Source organism: Choloepus didactylus, chromosome 3 (assembly GCF_015220235.1).
Source record: "Choloepus didactylus isolate mChoDid1 chromosome 3, mChoDid1.pri, whole genome shotgun sequence".
Taxonomy (NCBI): domain Eukaryota; kingdom Metazoa; phylum Chordata; class Mammalia; order Pilosa; family Megalonychidae; genus Choloepus; species Choloepus didactylus.
The window spans coordinates 111658173-111679033 of NC_051309.1; the positions used below are offsets into that span (position 1 = coordinate 111658173).

The following is a 20861-nucleotide window of genomic DNA, read 5'->3' on the forward strand; positions in this document are numbered from 1 at the left end:
ACAGAAAAAAGATAAAAATTCCTCTCTACCAGAACAGTATTTGTAATGGGCTGTGACCAAAATGATGGCTACCAACAGCACCATAATTCCATATACATAATTATCATAAAGGCATGACAATGCGCTGTTGAAGAAAGTTCTGAACGACTGTCGTAACCAAAAGATTTAAGACCTCATAAAAAAAAAAAGGTAGATGCTCATACTTCACTGTACAGAAGTCAGTTATGATATTGAAATTCTAGTTTAATCTGTGAAAAGATCTGAGTGTAATTGAGACACACTTAAATGGAATATACAGATTAGATTTATTTTTATATATGGCATGCTTGGATCCATGCCGACCCATGCCCTCTAGCTGCTGGGGCCTGCCCTTAGGGGCTCTGGACCCACCGACTCCAACAGTGGCGCAGCCGCCACCTCCACTGCCTTTGGCACTGCCTGTTCCCGGGACAATTCGACCCGCAGGCGCTTCCAAGGGGCGTCCCCGCCTGCTCCAGCCCTCTGCGCCTTGGGAACTGCCAAGTCCGGGAGCCAGAGCCCCACGGGAGACCACTGCGTCCAGGCCGCCTCGCGCACGCCCCTCGCCCTGAGCTCCAGAGAGGCCCTAGGGGGCGGGAAACCAGTCTGAACGCGCAGGTCGGGCCGGGGGCGTACGGCGCCCCCTGAAGTGCGGGCTTCCCCCACCCCTGGCGGCTACCCCACCTCCCGCCCCTGCTGCGTGCGCGCGTGTGTCCCTCTGTCTGTCTGCTCTCTCGACGTCAGTGGGAATTTCCAGCCAGGAAGTGAGAGAGTGAGCGAGAGAGAAAGACAGAGAAGTGCACCAGCGAGCCGGGGCAGGAAGAGGAGGTTTCGCCACCGGAGCGGCCCGGCGACGCGCTGACAGCTTCCCCTGCCCTTCCCGTCGGTCGGGCCTCCCACCGCTGCCGCAGCCCTCGGCCTGCGCCCCGCCGCCGGCCCCGCTCCGAGAGCCCAGCACAACCCAGGCCGGAGCCGCCGCGGCTGGGGAGGCTGCGCCGCCGCGGCCCGGCCACCGCTTGCCCTGCGCTTCCCTCCGCCCGCGCTGCGGACATGGCGCGGCGCTGACTGGCCCGGCCAGCAGATAACGCGCGCCCGCTGGTCCCGATCCGCACCCGGACCCGCTCGGGCTCCGGCTCCGGCCGGCTCCTGCCCCTTGCTTGCGGAGCCTTCAACCCCGCGCCTCCCTGGAGGGGGAGCCCACTGGCCCAGGGAGACCGAGCACGGACTCGCGACCAGGGTAAGCCAAACTCAAGCAAGTGGGGGCCACGCTGGGGACTTGTGGCCCGAGTCCCGCCTCATACCCGCCCCGCACCCCATCCAGCCGTGCTCAGACTTCCTCATTCCTGCGCTAACCGCTGGGCTAGACAGTAGGAAAAGGTTGACAGTAGTTGCGGGCACATGGGATTGTCAGGAGGGGGAAAGGCTCACCCGTACTTTGCAGCGGCCGGTCGGCTGAAGGGCCGCGGCCGCCCGGGCTGTCCTTTCCCTTCACCTCCCTCCCCGAGGCGGGAACGGGACCAGAGGGGAAGTCTTGCAAAGTTTTTAATCCCCACTCCCACCCCCTTCCCGGGAGATGGAGGGAGGGTTGAGGTGATCTGCGGCGCGGAGGAGAGAAGGGAAGGCAGTTAGCGTAGTGCTGAACCAGATTTCACCTAAGGGCGTTCCTTAAAATGAAAGCAGAAGTGCTTGTCAGTTCTCCTGGCTTGGAAAACCCTTCCCAGCTCCCCAGAATTGTGTAGGAGAGCCTTTTTCTTCCTTCTAGTGCTAAAAGAAGCCTCCAGCACACATACCGCCCCGCTACATACACACAAGCGCCCTAACCGTGAAATTATATATTCATTTACTATAGGACCTGTATGTACGTTAATTTTCAAAAATGAGGAGGGACTGGTACTTATCCTACGGGGCCTGGCATCTGAGAGAGAAAAGCAGTTACCCACTTAGAGCACTTCTTAGACACCGATTATATAAAACTCTTGAACAATGGTACCATGCATTGTGCATGACCTCTAACACAAAAATAATGATATAAACAAAGCCTATCCTAAATACAATTTTTCTTGTAGTCTTTTAAATAGACACCATGGAGATGTTTGCCCTGATTTATTGGTCTATCCGGAAACTTAAATGGGAGTCAATGATGCAGGATTTGATTATCAAGATTTAAGACATTTTCATGGACTTTGTTAAGTAGAGTTTTTCAGCATTGCAGTTTATGCTGTAACCATATTTAATTTGAGAGTTTTGTTGTAAAGCTCATAATCTGAACAAATGATTATGGTAATATTAAAACATTTAAAAGCTTTGGCATAAAACCATTCTTCCACAAACTGATGATCTTTGATAAACACTAAAGCTTGGGATCAAGATGGTTATTCTAGAAAAATTCCTCAATTGAATATTCTTGCCCAGTTTAAATGGTATAATTTGTTAAAACTTTAAAAAGAAACCTTGATTAAAATAAAGCCCTTAGCTGAAGCATGTTGTTTTCCTGATTTTAATATTGTGCTTTCTGGAGATGAATCCTTTTACTCTTTTCTACCCTAAAGAAATTATGTAAATAATTTAAAGCAAAGTATTATCTTTGAGCTTCTGAACTTGGGAAGATAGGGGAAAAATTGTTTCCTGTAACATTTTACATTTATCATGTAATTGAATTGCTGAAATGAAAAGAACGTATATGATGAATGGAAACATATATCTCCTGAAATTATCCATCCATGTTGATATATCCACAACTCCTAAATGCCCTCCAGAGCTTGTTTAGATAAAATGTCTTCCTGGGCTACAGCCCACTGAACAAACTTGAAGCGCAAAAGGAAACTCATATGTAGATTTAATGTTAGAACCAAAATGCTGTTTAATGTGAATAGTAAACCATTCCTAACATTTTGGGAAAGAAAAATTTTAAGAAAATAATATAATCCTATTATGTGTTGGTAGTTATTTGTAAATCTTTGCTTTGAAATTTCAATTTTATCATATGTTCTGAATAAACACCCATGGTTTTCAAATCTAGTTAGTAAACACTGAAGTATACATACAAAAATAATCGTTCCCCTTTGTAAGTACTACTTTGATCTTTGCACTTCCTTTTTACTTCTCCCTCTTTTACAAGCTCATCTGTGTTGACATTTACTGTTGGTAGAGCTCAATTAGTTTGAAATGAGGCAGGACTTTAGATTCAGTGATCATATACCTCATATTTCACTTGTCACTGTTCCTTGGAAGTTAGTCTGAGAAACTAATATTTATGCAGTTTTAAAAAAAATTATTATTATTACTGGTTTCAGACTTCCAGATAATTGATGAAGTTACTACTGTGACTTTGAAGGGTTGCTCATTGTGGTAGATAGGAGGTCCAGATAAGGAACTGGCGGCTGCATGGATCTTGGACTGCCATTCAATCAGCAAGCCCTTATTTTTTCTCATTTATGAGAAGTATTCCCCTGTTCAGAGGAGGTGAAAGTTCTGGCTTTTGGGGGAAGTGGTTACTTCATAACCTTCAATTGGTTTGAACTTGGGAGTAGTAAGAACAGTAGTTAGTATTTTAAAACAGTGAATTGAAAAATTATTTCTGAGTTGTCATATGGATTTTTGATAAAGCAGTCAAAACATCTTTTTCTTTTTCAGAACTTATTAGGATGTCCTGTTCTGAGCACTGAAGATGCATGTAATAGGAAGTGTATCTGGAAAAGTAGTTTAACCCAGAGAGTAGATATTCAGATTATGCTTTTCTACTCTACAGAAGGAACAGGAACCGCTTTATCAGGAATGGATATAAAAAAAAAAAAAAAAAAAAAAATGGCACTCAAAGTTTCTCAGTAATTTGTCTTACTCTTAGTAGAAAGATTGTTTTATTTGATTAGCTGATTGATTTTGTTTACATTATGAGTAATGTAAGGCAGTGAGATTGTTATATGTTAGAAGAAAAAGAAAGAGAAGAAAAAGGAAAAATAGTATTTTAGTGCTGGAGGAGACCCTAAGAAGTTCTACTCCAACCCCTGCATTTGCTTTTGATTCCTGGTGACCAGTAAACACTGGAGCAATTTACCCTGCTGGGAATTATTTCTCATTCATGCTCAACTCATTTACAGTGTTGTAGTTAGAGTTGGGTAGGAACATATATATCCCTTTGAATTGGCTCTGACATTCCTTAGGATCTTGAGGGTTTTAAAGAACTAGAGAAGCCATAAACCATGAGGCATTCAGCCTCAGAGAGGAATGTTTGGACAGCATAGCATAGTCCTGCAAGTCTGACTCCTTGACTGTTGTGTTTTGTTTTGTTTTCTTTTGTTTTGTTTTGTTTTTCAAAAGAAATTAGTATTTGGAACCAGATAATTTGATAAAGTTAATGGATATGGTAACATAATCAAGTCACTTTGCAATATTGGATTAATGATTATCCAGTGTCTCATTGTTAGATGAAAAAGAAGTAGTAACATGCTTTTCATGATGATGAAATTGCTTCATACCTTTGGTCTCTGCTGTATTAGAGGATGTTCCTGGGTACAAATTAAGATGCTGCCATTCAGATTTTCAGGTTATGTTGGTAGACCTGCCATGAAGATCAGCCAATGGTTTAGAAAATAAGCTGTGAATTAAAATCTCATTGCTTCACCACAAATAATTTAAAGCCTAATTTGAATGTTTTTACACAACATAAAAATAATATCGAGTATGATTTGTTTAAGATTATAGATGCTTAATAGTATGGATTATGGGTGAAAACATTTGTTTACTTTAGATTAATAATCAGAAAAAAATTCATTGTGTTTAAAATTTTTTTAAATCAACCGATTAATCATCATTCTTTCCTTTTATTTTCTGTAGTAACTAGCACAGATTTAAATGTCAGTAGTACAAATTTCATCTGCTACAATCTGTTGCCTGGTTTTGAAATTAGAATAATGACTATTGATTATTTAATTCCCCATTACAATTGGCTTACTACTTTTTATCTACATTTCACCAGTAGATCAAGCACCTTGCAACCAGTTTTTATTCTCACCCATGCTTTCAAGAGAGATTAATAATTTAAACTACTGTCAGACTTGATTTCTTTGAACTTCGAAAAAAAAAAAATTCCTGACACACAGAGCCTTAAGGAAGAAGATGACTTTTAAAAGAGCCTAGCTTATTTTTTTTTAAAAAAAGAGATCTGAAGAGTATCAAAATCCTACAGAATCATATCATAAAAGAAATCATATCTAATCCGTATTGACAAAGATATATCTGATGCTTAGCATTGTACTTAATGTTATACAGTAAGCAATCAATAACCTTTTGTTAAATGAATGAATGCCATTAACTTTGTTAAAAAAAAAAAAGTGACCTTTTTCTTCAGGGAGTAAAAATGACACTATTTTGCCTTACCTTCTGGGAAGGAACAAGCCAAAATGTAGTCCTCTCTTCCTAGATGATATATTCTGATCTAATGAACACTTGAAGTTTACTAGTACAGATAATTTATTAAAGTATCTATTGCCCTCCAAAAGGGAAGCATTTCATTCCCAAAGAGTTTATGAACTGAAAAAAATACAAAACAAAACAAAATCTTTTGGTTTCAAAGCTTTAGAAGTACTTCTCAAGCAAAGTATAATAAAGTCATTGAAATGATAAAAGGTGCTTGTACAAGTAAGAAATGCAACTTTTTATGAAATTAGAATTTCTCTGAGGCTCTGTTGAAATGAATTTCAATCCTAGGATCTCCGAAAAAGGAAACAATGTTGCAAGCATGGCTATGTAATTCATGGATTATTAAAGCTTACCTAAATTAATCAACCATTAAATAAAACCAAAATGTGTCATGAAACCCAGAATTAAATACTCATCACTCATAAGTCTATGATACTCAGAAGTTACTAAATGGGAAACCTCAGGAACAAGCAGACTATTAGCAGAGTTTACTGTATTTACCACTTTTGTACTTTAATGATTTTGCAACATTATAAAAACTGGGACTTCATCATAACAGGGTGTGTTAATTATTTCTCAATTGTAGCATTTTCAGAAAACTGAATCTAACCATTTATTCTATGTAGACACAATTTATGAAAATGAAATATACTACCCAGACTAGAAAAGAGCAAAATGTCAACACTCCCAGTTCTAGTGTCATTGTCCCCACAGGGAGACCTGAGACCCAGGATAGCCTATGTGGGAAGTCTGAACTATTTTATTGAAAGCTGCTAACTCTTCTGTCCTCTCTGCTTTGCTACCCACTTAATTCTGGTTGTGACCCTGATCTCTCTTTGTGTCATTCATGAAATGATATTCAAGTTAAATAATTAATTAATTATATATATACATATATATATATATAGAGAGAGAGAGAGAGAGAGAGTTTAATCTTTTTTTGCTGTTAAAAAACTGAAGAAGTTAAACCTTTACTTTTATAACAAGTGCCTTGTAAAGCTATCATTGTTGAAAAGAGCTCTGAAGGTGAGTAGCATCAATGTTTGTTAGTCACAATAAAATAATCCAAGTAGTCTGTCTATGGCTTCCCTTTGAGAAGACTACCAAAGAGCTATGAATCATGCTGTGTTCCATTATGTAATCAACTGAACCTACAGCTTCTGGGCATACAGAAAAGCATGTGCAAAACATACAAAGCTGTAACATAGCCCTAATCTTTACTGTACGTTTAAAAAATAATGTGTAGACAATCCATACATTTCAGGCTGGAAAATAAAGTTATTGGATTTTTGTCTTCGATTTGAGCCTTTTTGACAATTGAGGCTTACTGTTAGTTCTAGGAAAGTTTTGCTAAAGAAAGTCCAAAACTTATATAAAGTTAAACATACTTATACAGAAAGAGTTTGATTAACATTTTTAAGAATTTGATTGCTATAATGAATTTTATTTGTCAAAATAGCAGTTATTATTTTCTTACCACCATGTTGCTTGTGATTTGAACCAAACATTTTGTACTATGTATTGTATTTCAATGTGAGGGCTTATCCATCCCTCATTTTTGTCTCCAGAAAGAAATTCTAACAGATGTTAAGCATGCAAAGAAAAAATTAAAAGTGGTGACAGACTCCCTAATCAACTTACCTTTATTTTGTTTCTGTGCCCAAGCCTATAATTCATTTAAATATTTAGTGAAAATAAATTACTTAGTTGTCTTAGGAGAGATACCTTCTAAGACAAGAGTTTTAGGAATGGAGAGAATTACTATTTTTTTGGAGGTTTTAACAGGAATTTCTGATTAGAGATTTGTGGTTTATTGATATTTGAAGAACTTCCTTGTCTACCAGTTCTTAGCTTAGGGGTAAGTTAATTTTGTGGTGTTTAACCATTTAATGGTGTCTTAGTTTTCCAGGGCTGCTATGCTGAAATACTGCAGACTAGTTGGCTCAAACAACAGGAATTTATCTCAGAGTTTTGAAAACTAGAAGTCCAAAATGAAGATGCTGGCAGAATCATGCCTTCTCTGAAATATGTAGCATTCTGGCGATAATTTGCTGGCAATCCATAACTGAAAATCTCTGCCTTGATTACATGGCCGTCTGTCTCTGTCTGCCTCCTAGTATCTCTTCCTTTCCGCCCAAATTTCCTCTGCTTATAAGTACTCTAGTCATTGGGTTAAGGTCCACCCTGATTCATTTGGCCTCATCCCAACTAATGGGATCGTCAAAGATCCTGTTTAAAATGCTGCAGGACCAGGGATTAGGACTTAAACAAGTCTTTGTAGGGGACATAATTCAATCCATAACAATTGACCATTAAAACTTGATTTATAACTTTATAACTTCAGCTTTTTTTTTTTTAAATTAGGGGGAAATGTGGTGGCAAGTTCAAAGGAGAAAAATTCCTTACAATTTACAGCATCTAGTATAATGCTCTCTCTATAATATTAACAGTACTATCTATAATACTAGTTAAGTTTTATAAAATTAAAATAAAGATGATATGGAAAGTTCCTCGGGAAGCTAATTATAGAATTATCATATGATCCAGCAATCCTACTACTAGGTAAATACTCAAGAGAATGAAAGCAGGGATGCAAACAGACATTTGCACATCAAAGTTTGTAGTGGCTTTGTTCCCAGTTGCCAAAAGATGAAAACAACCCAAGTGTCCGTCAACTGATGAGTGGATAAACAAAATGCAGTATATACATCTGATAGAATATCATTCAGCTGTGAAAGGAATGAATTCTTGATGCATGCAACAACATGGATGAACCTTGAGGACATTATGTTGAGTGAAACAAGTGACACAAAAGGACAAATATTGTGTGATCTCACTAATATGAACTAATTATAATGAGCAAACTCTTGGATTTAAAATCTAGAGTATAGGTTACCAGAAGATAAAATGAGGGTTGAGAATAGGGAGCTGATGGTTGATTCGTACAGAAGTTTTAATAAGGTTGATTGTAAATGTTCGGAAATGGATAGAGGTGATGGTAGTGCATTATTATGAGTGTAATTAACAGTACTGAATTATGGGTGTGATTGTGTTTAAAAGGAGAAGTTTAGAGTTGTATATTTCACTAGAAGGAAAGCTAGAGGATAAAACGTGGGGTCATATAACATAGTGAGTCCTGTTGTGGGCTATCACTGTGATTAATTGTACAAACATAAGAAGGTTGTTACATGAACTAGAACAAATACACGTCACTGTTACAAAGTATTAATAATAGGGTGGTATATGGGAAAATACAACTAATGTGAACTATGAACTATAGTGAACAGTAATATTGTAATATTCTTTCATCAAGTATAACAAAGGTACTATACCTAATGCTAAGTGTCAATAATAGGGTGCTATTCATGGGTATGGGATTTTTCTTTTTGAAGCGTGAGAATGTTCTCAAATTGATTTGGTGATGAGTGTGCAATTGTCTGATTATACCAAGAGCCATTGATTGTACACTTTGGATTGATTGTATTGTGTATAAATAAAACTGTTTTTTTAAAAAAGGATGGTATGGAAGGATGAAAAGAGTATGAATGGTTGGTCATGTTGAATAAATTCAAAGCAGAAAGGAAGAAACACAAGAAAAGTTTAGAATAAAAATTAAACAACATTTTTTCTGTTATTGGATATTCAGGAGAGTACTTACAGGAATATATGAAACCATTGATTTACGTTAAATTAAAACTGAGAATTGAATATTAAAAGCCAGGAAGTAGAATAGATAATTTTTAAAAAATTTACTTACACTGTTAATTTCAAACCAGTCAGAAAGCCTGGGAAAATCCTTTTAGGAGTTTTTAAATGAGAAAAATATATATTTAGTCCCATGCCATATTCATTTAATTCATTAATTTTATTATATTCATACATTTATTATTCTCTGTGTGTGTATGTGTTTAACATAGGATTTTTGAACAATTTTGTCAAATGGATAGTGAAAGCAAGCGTAATAAAGGTTTAGTGGGAAAGTCCTGTATAAAATTAGGACTTGAACTTTATCATTGACTTGAGTGGGAAGCTAAAGAAAAATAATCTAGAAAATGAATCAGAAATCCTGTCAATTGAATTAGCCAACTAAGAGTTAGTCCATGTTGTTTAGAGAAGTTGGAACAATTGTGTGTTGAAATAGATGTATTTTTCCCCCTAAGATTTTAGTAAAAATATTAAATAAATCACATTTTCACATTTACTTATCATTTACAAGTTTAAGAGTAAATATTTTGGTTATTACCAAGTATTTGAGTTCACTGACAAAGAGGCATGGGAGAAGGAAGTATTCTCAGACATTAACAGAGCTAGAAGAGCTAGTATAGCTCACCTCGTTCTTCCCACTTGACATTATATGTTGACATTGCATATACTGAAGGGTTTCTCTATGTGAGAGGTCAGTGTGGAAAGGCCTTCATAACTAGATTCAAGGATTGGAAGGTCTCCTGTAAAGGCTTGATTTTGATGTTTGCAAAACATTTTTTTTTTTTTGTACATAATTAGAAGTTTATTGCTGTGATTGTTCAAGGAAACCCTTTTCTCCTACAGGCTGATTATAGCCATGTCCACAGAACCAACCATTGCTGGATCACGTAATGAATTATTTTCTTTTAATACATGAAGGACATATTTTATTGATTTTTGAGGATTAACTAAAATGAACTTAATCCATACTAAATTTAAGTCATATTCCAGTTTATGAGAGGAGGGAACCCATTTCTCTTTATTCAGTTAAGAGAATCTCTAATTCATAATCCATGAGCTCTATTTCCTCCTTAATCTGGACATACAAATACTCCAAAATAATGCTTAAGACAAAGGCCAAATTTCAAAATTAAAATTCTGTCATAGTGTATTTCTAGGGAAGAAGAAATCTCTAGCAGTAGAAATGTGGAAGCAAAAGGTTTAGAACAAAGTACAGAAAGCCAAATCCCTTTCTGATTCCATCTGAATAAAAGAGGGCAGATGTTGAGTAGGTGTAACGAATTGGCTTTTATTTAGAAATGGAAGGCAGCAGTATCCTAGGAGCAACTTTGGTTATAATATGTAAGATATGATCTAACTTTCTATTATCTTTAGAAAAGTTCCCTAGCTCTACAAATATTCTCTCTCTTCTCTCTTTCTGGAACTCTAAATTATACATATGTAAGCTCACTTGATATTGTTCCACTCGTCATTGAGCAGACATTTCTTTCTGCCTTTTTTCTGCTTGTGCTTTAGTTTGGATAGTTTTTAACTAACCTTTTTTTTTTTCAAGTTTATTGATCCTTTCTTCTATAGTAGCCAATATGATGATAAGTCCTTCTGCTGAATTTCTCATTTCTGTGCTAGAATTTCCAATAGGTTCTTTTTTTATAGTTTTCACTTCTCTGCAGAAATCCCCTATGTATTTACTCATTACATTCACCTTTTCCTTTACATTCTTCAGTAGATTGCTATTGACTATTTTAAAGTCATTGTATGGTAATTCCACCATCTGTATCATTTTTTCTTCCGGATCATGTTTTCTTGCTTCTTTGCACGCGTAATCATTTTTTTACTATATGCTGTACAATGTGAATATTGCATTGTAAAGAGTTTGGATTTTTGTCTTCCTTTAAGGAGTGTTGAGTTTTGTTGTAACAGGTAATTAATTTACTGACAGAGCACCTGGTTTTATTAAGATGAGTTTAGAGCAGTCTGAATTCAAAGGTGTGGTTCTTATTCCTATTAACATGGCCTTTCTGGGATCTCACTTGAATGTTCAGAATGTTCAGTGAGGTATCTGCACCCTGCCTGATTGGAACTTCATTGTCTCTTAGCACTATATGACCACTGGAATCTCTGTTCCCTGCTCAAAGCCCCAGCAGCTGTTTTCTACTTGGCCTTGCAGGGTCTTAGTATTTAGCCAGTGGCCAGAGGTGACCCTTCTGCAGATTTCTGAGGCTCTTTCTCTGAGTAGTTCCCCTGTTTATAGTGCTCTGCTCAGTGAGATTTCAGCTGTCTGTTTGGGCTTTACTTGATTGTGTCGTGATTGGAAAGTGTGCCCAGCCAAAAAGCCAGGATGTCTTTTTGGCTTTCAGCTTAGAGGAGGCCAAAGTGCCACTTTCTCCGGTTGTCCCACATCCAGGTTCATCTAACACCAGCTGCCTCCACCATGCCATCCAAATTTGACTCCTATGAGATCAAAGTCATGTACCTGACATGCACTGGTAGGGAAGTTGGTGCCATGGCTGCCCTTGTCTCCAAGATCTGCCCCCTGTATCTGACTCCATAAAAGTTGTTGATGACATCACCAAGACAGTCTAAAGGTCTAAGGATTGCAGTGAAACTGACCATTTGAATAGACAGGCCCAGAATGAGGCAGTACCTTGTGCTTCTCCCCTGATCACCAAAGCTCTTAAAAAACCACCCACAAATAGAAAAAAGCAGAAAAACATTAAACACCTCTTTTGATGTGTTTGTCACCATTGCCCAATAGCTGCAATACTGATTTTAGCCAGAGAACTCTTTGGATCCATTAAAGAGATTCTGGACTGCAGTGTTGATGGCTACCACCCTCGTGGCATCATAGATGATGTCAACAGTATTGCAGTGGAAAGCCCAGTTCATGAAGAACTACAAAGGAAAATATTTCAAAAGAGGATTGGCAACCAAAAAAAAAAAAAAAGTCAGTGAAAGTGAAGTTGGCCTCAGGTTTTCCAATTTTTTTTATGGTATATTGTCCAGTATCTTAAATTATTGCTTCAAAGATTTAATATAGTTTTACAGTTGACTATGGTTGGGAGGGGGGTGGAGTCCAATAACTTACTCTGTCATGACTGAAACCAGAAGTCCAAATTTTAAAAAATATGACATTGGGATATTTCTTACCATTAATGAAATATTAATCACCAAATACTCTACTTTGTGTTTGCCAATTTGACAATACAACAAAGCAATACTCCCATCTTTACTTTTGAGGTACTTATATCTATTTAAGAAAATGGAAGATATATAGATAAGGTTAAATTGTAGTGAGACAGTATGCTATCCAGCATAAAATCACTTATACACATAAATGTTATAGCCCTTATGTGGGCTCAGAGATATAGGTTAGAGGGAAAATATGGCTTTTATGACAGAGGTGGGATTGAGTAGATCCAAGTAATCTGGCAATAATGAAAGATACTTAAGGAGGAAGAAACACTGCAGTGAGGGAGAGCAGAAGGGAAGCTATAACTTTCATTCAAGGGTAAGATGATAAAGGTCTGAGATAGGATGTAACAGTGGAAATGAAAGAGAGGGATAGATACAAGAAACAACACAAAGAAAAAAATCAGCGGAACTTGTTTTTTGACTTGATATTTGTGAGAAGAGTGTGAGCAGGGAAAGGAGAAAAGGGTAACTGAGCTTTTGACCTTGGATAACCTGAGATTATGATACAGTGGCAAATACTGGGCAGTCAAAAGCGGGCCCACTGAAGCAGAAGTGATGAATTTTGTTTTAGAAATTAGAGAATTAAAGGGATTAAAACATTATTAACTTATTTTATGATGGTTTTGCTACTTAAAGGTAGCAGTGATTTATTAATTTTTGCATTTTCAAGTTTCTAATAGTACTAATGTTATTTCTCTTTACACTGCAGTGCTTGGCGATAATGCATTTTTTTCTTTTTCTCAATTGAACTGAATAAACCAGTAGAGCAAAAATGAGTATAAAGGAGGTATGACTCTACCAAAGAAAGTGTATTTACTGATTTATGAAGGTAACATCCAACACCTTCTCTTCCCCATGACACTTATTATGTTGCATTGTTTTTGCCTATTTGTCTTCCTGAATTACTAACCCATTGTATTAGTTAGCTTTTGCTGCAAACAAACAAACAAACAAAATCACCACGTTACTAATTAAAACCAGACATTTATTATTTCTCACTATTCTATAGGCTGGCTAGATCATTCTGGTCTGGCTTTGCTCTGATTGGTGCTCAGCGGAGTGGTTTGGTGAAGGAGCCTCAGCTAGGACTGCTCTCTGCTCCATGTGGTCTCTCATCCCTCGTGGGCTGGCCCAGGCTTTTTCACAGTGCAGCTGTGTTGTAAGAAAGCAAGAGAGGTTGCTGCAAGACCTCCTAAACCTGGGTTCGGAGCTCACACAACCTCACTTCTGCCTCATTCTATTGGTCAAAGCAAGTCACAGGCCATCCCAGACTCAAAAATAGATTTTTCCTTTTGTTGGATGGAGTTGCAAAGTATTTGTGGCCATTATTTTCTATTTAGCACAACTGTAAATCTGTAAATTCTGTGATTACAGGGATGGCATCATCTTTGTGCACTTTGGTGTCTTTTTAACTGACACATAATAGACAAATTTTTTAATGAATGAAGTGAAGGAATGCATTCAACGTTGCTTGGTACTTTTACCTCCACATTTTTTGCCTTGGGAGGAATTCAGTTGAGACTTGTGCATTGTGACAAAACCCTCTTCTGCTTTTCCGGCTATTCTGCTTTTCAGGTTACTCTCTGGGTAGACTAGCCCCAATCTCAGAAGACCTAGAGCAAAGATGCTGTATTAAAATAAATTGTGCTGTAAGTCAAGGAGGTAAACCACTTCTGCTTCTTGGACAAGTGAAAGAACCATGGACTGTAAATTACCCAGCATTACTTTGTCAATGCTAACAAATGATTTACCCACCCTAAACATCAGTTTTCTCATCTCAGACTGTAATGGCTAATTCTCAGGATTGTTGTGAGGATTAAGTGAAATTTGTGAAGCACTAGCTATAGTTCCTAACTCATGGGAGAGAATAAAATCTAGTTGCTTCTTCATATGAACCAAAGCACTGTCATGATTTTATGTGATGACATTTAACAGGGTTTCTCAGCCTCAGCATTATCAACATTTGGGGCTGGATAATTCTTTGCTGTGGAGACTGTCCTGTGCATTGTAGGATGTTTAGCAGCCTCCCTGACCTCTGCTCTGTAGATGCCAGTAGGACTCCCTCTCTCTCTCCCACAGTTGTGACATCAAACATGTCTCCAGACCTGTAGACTGGGTCTACATTAAATACTTAATTTTATACTTGATTTTAATTAAAATACTTGATTTTTCTTAGAATGTCTAAAACTTTTACTGTGTAGCATTATTCTTCCAGTTATTTACCATAAACGTATTGTTCATGACAATAGCTTATAAAATAGTTAACATTTTCTAGGTATCACTCGCTGTGCTAATAAGCTTTACGTGAATTAACTAGTTGAATGTTGTATCTGTATCCACCCTCTGTATTAGGTTGGCATTCCATTCTGAACAGGGCTTTATCTTATACCAGCTCCTAATGCAATGTACCTGTATTTAACCAGATAGCTACTCTATATATTAAAGGGGCACACTGCACTCAAATGAAACAAGAGAGAGCTGAAAATGTAAGGAGGAATGGAGAAACATGGAAAATGAGTTTATAAAAATCTAAGTGTGGTAGGAAACAAATATTGATTCCTTTTCAAAAAATTTTCCAAAATCAATGCTCTGAGAAAAGTACCTAAACCTACTATTAGCTTTTCTTTCATTGTCAGAAAGATGTAAATAAATTGCTCCTTTAAATAAATTGCTCCTTTAAAATTAAATTTTTCCTATTGTATTTGTTATGAGGAAAATTCAATTCATGCTTAAAAAGTTTTGGCGCATTCATACTTTGTCTTTACTTACTGTATGTAAATAAGTGTTAAAGATTTCAGAGTTAAACTTTAAATTCAGGACAGAGTTTAATTTTCCCCTTTTTTCTCTTAAAGATGTATCTTTCCCACTACAGAATTGAATTAGAAAATTGAAACACTATAGAAATGTATAACTTAGGGAGTAAACATTTTCATGTTAGTGTATAAATCTAAAGAATTACTCTGAAAATTGCATGTGTAATTGTGTGAATGTAACATCATTGTAATTAAACAATCTGCTATCCAAGGACATTTGGATTGTTTCCAGTTTTTTTGTTTTTCTTTTTTTTTGCTGCAGTGAATATTCTTGTACTTTTTATTTTTTCACGCTTGCTCAAATGCTTCTTTAGGGCAAATCTCTAGAATTAGAATTGCAGAGTCAACAGATACTTTCTTTTGAATATTTCACATTATATGCAGTACACATGTACATGTTCTTTATATCATATTTCTTGAAAAATTTCGTCTATGAAAATAGGCTCAAACCTATCCTTTCTCTTTATCAATTTATTATCCAAAAGAGAAATGGTGAAAATTCACCTTTTTTTTTTTGTCGTTTCATCCTCATTATTATTCCAAGATGAAGTAATAAAATTATATCTAAGTGACATCTACTGTAGCTGAATATAATCTTGAAAATAGAGACATTTTTAACTCTCTGATTCTCAACTGAACCTTCAGGATGGCATCTAACCCTCTGTTTTTCAAACTGCAGGTCCCCCTTATTAGCAGGTCCTGAGACCATTTTATTGGTTTGACTAGCATTTTAAAAACAGAATAGAAAGAATATATCTGAGTGAAATTTACATTTTTGTTAAATGTATGTACATAAACATGCACACAATCATGTGTGCTGTGGGTTGTTTTGTAAAATGTATCTCTTACAGTGGGTCATGGTTGAAATACCTCTGATGCTAGGAAGTTTTCCCAGCTACAAGGAGAGGAATGCCCTCAACTCCATCCTTAAGACCCTGTGGCCTTCGAGTTAATCTACTTAGTCTTCCTGCCTTAACCAAGAAAGCCCAGTGCTGGACTGTGGGGTCAGTAATGAGATAGTTGCAGGTGTACAGGTAACAATAAACCCTTCAGCATTTCATGTAGAATTCATTGCATATTCAAAGCTCAGTTTTTAAAATTGAATTTTGTATGCTCTTTTATCTTCTTTATTTCTTAAAGAGTTGTAGATGCTTCAGACTCCATGAAACTTGGGATGGCCTTTGCAGCTGGTCAACAGTTTATCCCTTCCCCTCATCACACCTAATCCATCCACATTTCCAAAGACACCATCTCATTCTTCCCATAGTTGATGATGCCCTGATAGTGTTCAATACATTTGTGCCCAGTAAATGGAAAATCATATTTTTGTTATTAGCAAAATAAGGAGATCTTTTTGACATTTTGTAGAGAGAGTTGAGATGACAGTGAATTTAAACACTGAGCATTGCTGGTTTTTGTGTACCCTCAAGACACACTCTGGAGCATAAGCACCACAGAACATGGGTACAAGTGAAAGATGATTCGGGACCATACTCACTTCCCTTGGAAAAAATGATAAAGGATTCTGAAGAGAGTTCAGTGGGAGAAAGAAAGGTAGGCATAGTGGGGAAGTGTAAACCTGATTAAACACACTAAGCTCAATCAGCAAGTGTGGCCCAAAAGCTGTGAGGAAGCTGACAAGACTCCCTGCTGCCTGAGAAGCTCCCTTCTGAGTCTGTTTTTTTAAAACTTATCAATTTGAAATAATTTCAAATTTACAAGAAGGTTACAAAAATAATACAAAACCATTACAGAGAACTCCCATGTATCGCCTACCCAGATACCTTGTTTCACCAATTTTTAACATTTTGCCACATTTGTTATATATCTCGATCTCCATCTCTTGTCTATTTTCTAAACATCGAAAAGTAGGTTGTGTACACCGTGCTTCTTGAATACTTATGTAATCACATTAAGTAAAGTTATCAAGTTCAAGAAATTTAAATTGATATAAAGTATACATCTATATTCCCACGTCTTCAGTTGTCCCAGTAATGTCCCTTTGAGCATTTTCTCCTCCATTATTAGATACAGCCCAGGATCACGTATTGCATTTAGTATTTTTTTTCATGTATTGCATTTAATTGTCATTGTTTCTGTAGTATCTATTTTTTTTAACTTGTGTAACCATATATAAAATATAAAATTTCCTGTCTCAACCACTCCCAAGCATCCAATTTAGTGGGATTAATCACATTCATAATGTGCTACCAGCACTACCATCCATTACCAAAACTTTTACATCACCCCAAACACAAACTCTGCACCCGTTACACACTAACACTCGTTTTCCCCCATCCTACTCCTCCCAATTGCTTTGGGTAGCATTGACATCTTAATATTAAATATTCCAATCCATGTGTATGGAATATCTTGCCATTTATTTAGGTCTTCCTTAACTACCTTCAGTAATGATTTCTAGATTTCTATGTACAATTCCTTTACAATGTTGGTTAAATTTTACTAGATATTTTATTCTTTTAGTTGCTATTGTAAATGGAATTCTTGTCTTGAATGCCTTTTTTGGATCATTCATTGCTGCTGTATGGAAACAACACTCATTTTTGCATATTGATTTTACGCTGCCACTTTGTTCAATTTGTTTATTAGCTCCAGTAGCTTTCTTGTAGATTCTTCAGCTTTTCTATATACAGAATCATGTCATCTGTGAATAGGGATAGTTTTCCAATTTGGATAGCTTTTGTTTCTTTTTCTTGCCTAATTGCTCTGACTGGAACTTCCAATACAATGTTGAATAATAATGGTGACAGTGGGCATCCTTGTTGTTCCTGATCTTAGGGAGAAAGCTTCCAGTCTTTCACCACTGAGTATTATGTTAGCTCTGGGTTTTCCCTTTGTAATGTTGAGGAAGTTCCTTCTTCTCCTAGTTATCTAAGTGCTTTTGTCAAGAAAGAGTGCTGGGTTTTGTTGAATGCCTTAGAATCAATTGAGATGATCATATGGTTCTCTTTCCTTCATTCTATTATTATGGTTTATTACATAGATTGATTTTCTTATGTTGAACCACACTTGTATTCTTGATCATGGTGTATAGTTTGGTTTGGTTACATTTTGTTGAGGATTTTTGCATCTGTCTTTTCTGTGACTAATATAATCTTGATTTATTGACCTTTCATTAATATATAGTCTCCTTTTTTGTCCTTTTTAACAGTATTTTACTTAAAGTCTATTTTGTCTAATATTAAAATAGCCACACTCATTCTCTTTTGGTTACTAATTGCATGGAATATCTTACTTTTGTTTTGAGGACCAAGGGAAATATGTGAAGAGTTATCTGTGATTCCTAACTCATGGAAGATAGCCAATAAAGTTTAGTTCCTTCTATTACAATCTCATTTCATTTGATACCAACTGACTTCAACAGCATACACAAACTATGTTTCTGTACCCTTCCATCCCCCACCTTTATGTTGTTCTTGTCACAAATTGCATATTTATACATTTTGAATCCAAAACCAGATTTATTATTACTTTTGATGAATTTGCATTTTAGTTCCTGTAAGGTATAAAAAGTGGAGTTACAAACCAAAAATGCAGTAGTACTGGCATTTATATTTACCCATGTTCTTACCTTTACCAGAGATTTTAATGTATTCATCCGGCTTTGATCTATTGTCTAGTGTCCTTTCCATTCAACCTGAAGAATCCCATTAGCATTTCTTGTAGGTCCCATCTAGTAATGACAAAATTTCTTAGTTTTGGTTTATCTGGAAACATCTTAATTGTTTTCTCATTTTTGAAAGACAGTTTTACTGAACATAGAATTCTTGGTTGACAATTTTTTGCTTCCATCACTTTAAATATGTCATCCCACTGCTTCTTGCTTCGACAGTTTCTGATGAGAAATAGGCACTTAATCTTATTGAGGTGTCCTTGTACATGACATGTTGCTTCTCTCTTTGTCTCTAACATTCAGCAGTCTGGTTAAAATGTGTCTCAGTGTGGATCTCTTCGAGTTTATCCTGTTAGGTATTTGTTGAGTTTGTTGGATGTATATATTCTCATCTTTCATTAAGTTTGGGAAATTTTCAGCTATTTTTCTTTGACTATTTATTCTGCCCCTTTCTCTGTGTCTTCTCCTTCTGAAACTCCCACAATGCATGGATTGGCACTCTTGATAGTGTCCTACAGGTGTCTAGGCTCTGTTCACTTTTCTTCCCTTCTTTTATTTTTCTGCTCCTAAGACTGAATAATATCAGTTGTCTTGTCTTCAAGTTCACTCATTTTTTCTTCTGCCAGCTTCAATCTGCTGTTGAACCCCACTAGGGAATTTTTAATTTCTGTTACTGTGGTCTTTAGCTCTATTTGCTTCCTTTTTATGATTTCTGTCTCTTTGTTGATTTTTTTTATTGTTCATCTGTCATTTTCCTAAGTTCCTTTAGTTCTCTGTCTGTATTTTCCTTTAGGTGTTTGATCATATTTAGGACAAATTTTTAAAACTCTTTGTCTGCCAAGTTCAAGGTCAAATCTTCCTTGTTCCTGGTTTCTCATGCTGTAGTGTGTTCCTTTATATGGACCGTCATTTCTTATTTCTTTGTATGTCTTGCAATCTTTTGTTGCACACTGGACAGTTTGATATTTTAATGTGTTATCTCTGGAGTTTAGTCACCGAAACATCTGTTCCTTAAGCTTGTATCAAGCTGATGTTATGACAAATATTTCCTTGTATGCCAGGAGATAACATGCACACACAAAAGAAAACACCTTTCCAAATCTTTGCAGATAGGCCTTTGCAAGAGTTCTCCCTCAGAGCTTAGCCTTCTTGATAAGGAGATTAAAGAGCAGCCGGAGATGACAGTATGGCATCCTCTCTGGTCTTTTCTGAGCATATGTCTTGTCCTGGGCTTACCTGTGTGACCTTAGGAATTCCCATGTTTACATGCATCTGAGTGTTCCTTTTCCCCTAGGAAATAACTCTCCTCCTTGTCCCAAGTGCTATTCTGCATGTCCCATACTGGCAATTCTTTGCCTCAGGCAGCTGTGATTTGACTGTTCTGCTACAACATTCTAGCTGCTGTGCATGCTGCCTCCACACATAGGGCAAGTTCTGGGATGGGGAGCCTGTGGTGAGTGCCCTGGTTCAGCTCTTCAGGCTGAATTAGGCAAGACCAGGGAAAGACAAATTTTCTCAGACATACATGCACAGGGATCACTCTGCTCCCTCTGGAACTGGAAACAGGGATAATATTGGAGTATGGGCTGGCTCCATACCAAGCTGGAGAACAAGGGTGGGAAGGTCAACAATAGTGCCAAAGTTTTCCTACTGTTTTTAAGTTGTCTTTTTCTTGATTCAGTCCTTGCCCTGTTGCTGCAACCATTTAGCTGTTTTCCAGTACTCTGAGAAAGATGGTTCTTCTAGTTTTTGCTTGTTGTTTGAAGCTCCTTCAGGGGGTTGGAACCCTGAGCATCTCACTCAGCCATCTGGTGATGGCTTTCTCAGAACTAAGTCAGTTTTACATTAAACTTTTCATGTGAGAAATTCAGATGATTCACTGAATATATTTTTTCATTGTCAGTTACATTTTTTATTTCTTTTCACGGTGTGAATATCTTTCTGAAAACCTCACAGTCAAGGGAAAGAGATTCAGAATTTAGACCCATCTTCATCTCAGTCACTCAATCTCTCTCTTTCTGTTTCTTGGTCCTCCTCAAAAGCATAGAACTGTGCAAGGGCAGAGGGAGGGGAAGGGCTGG

At 37.1% G+C, this 20861-nt stretch overlaps 1 protein-coding gene across 3 annotated transcripts in view; it reads left to right on the forward strand.

Moving 5' to 3' along the window:
- Nucleotides 1-611: 611 nt before the first annotated feature.
- The window catches only part of NFKB1 (nuclear factor kappa B subunit 1), a 120291-nt gene continuing 100041 nt past the window's right edge, over nt 612-20861 (forward strand). The window contains exon 1 of one of the 3 annotated variants that reach the window (XM_037830347.1): nt 612-1255. The gene's annotated coding sequence lies outside the window, so the exon portion shown is untranslated. The remainder of the gene's footprint in view (nt 1256-20861) is intronic. The other 2 variants (XM_037830346.1, XM_037830345.1) reach the window with 2 other exon arrangements.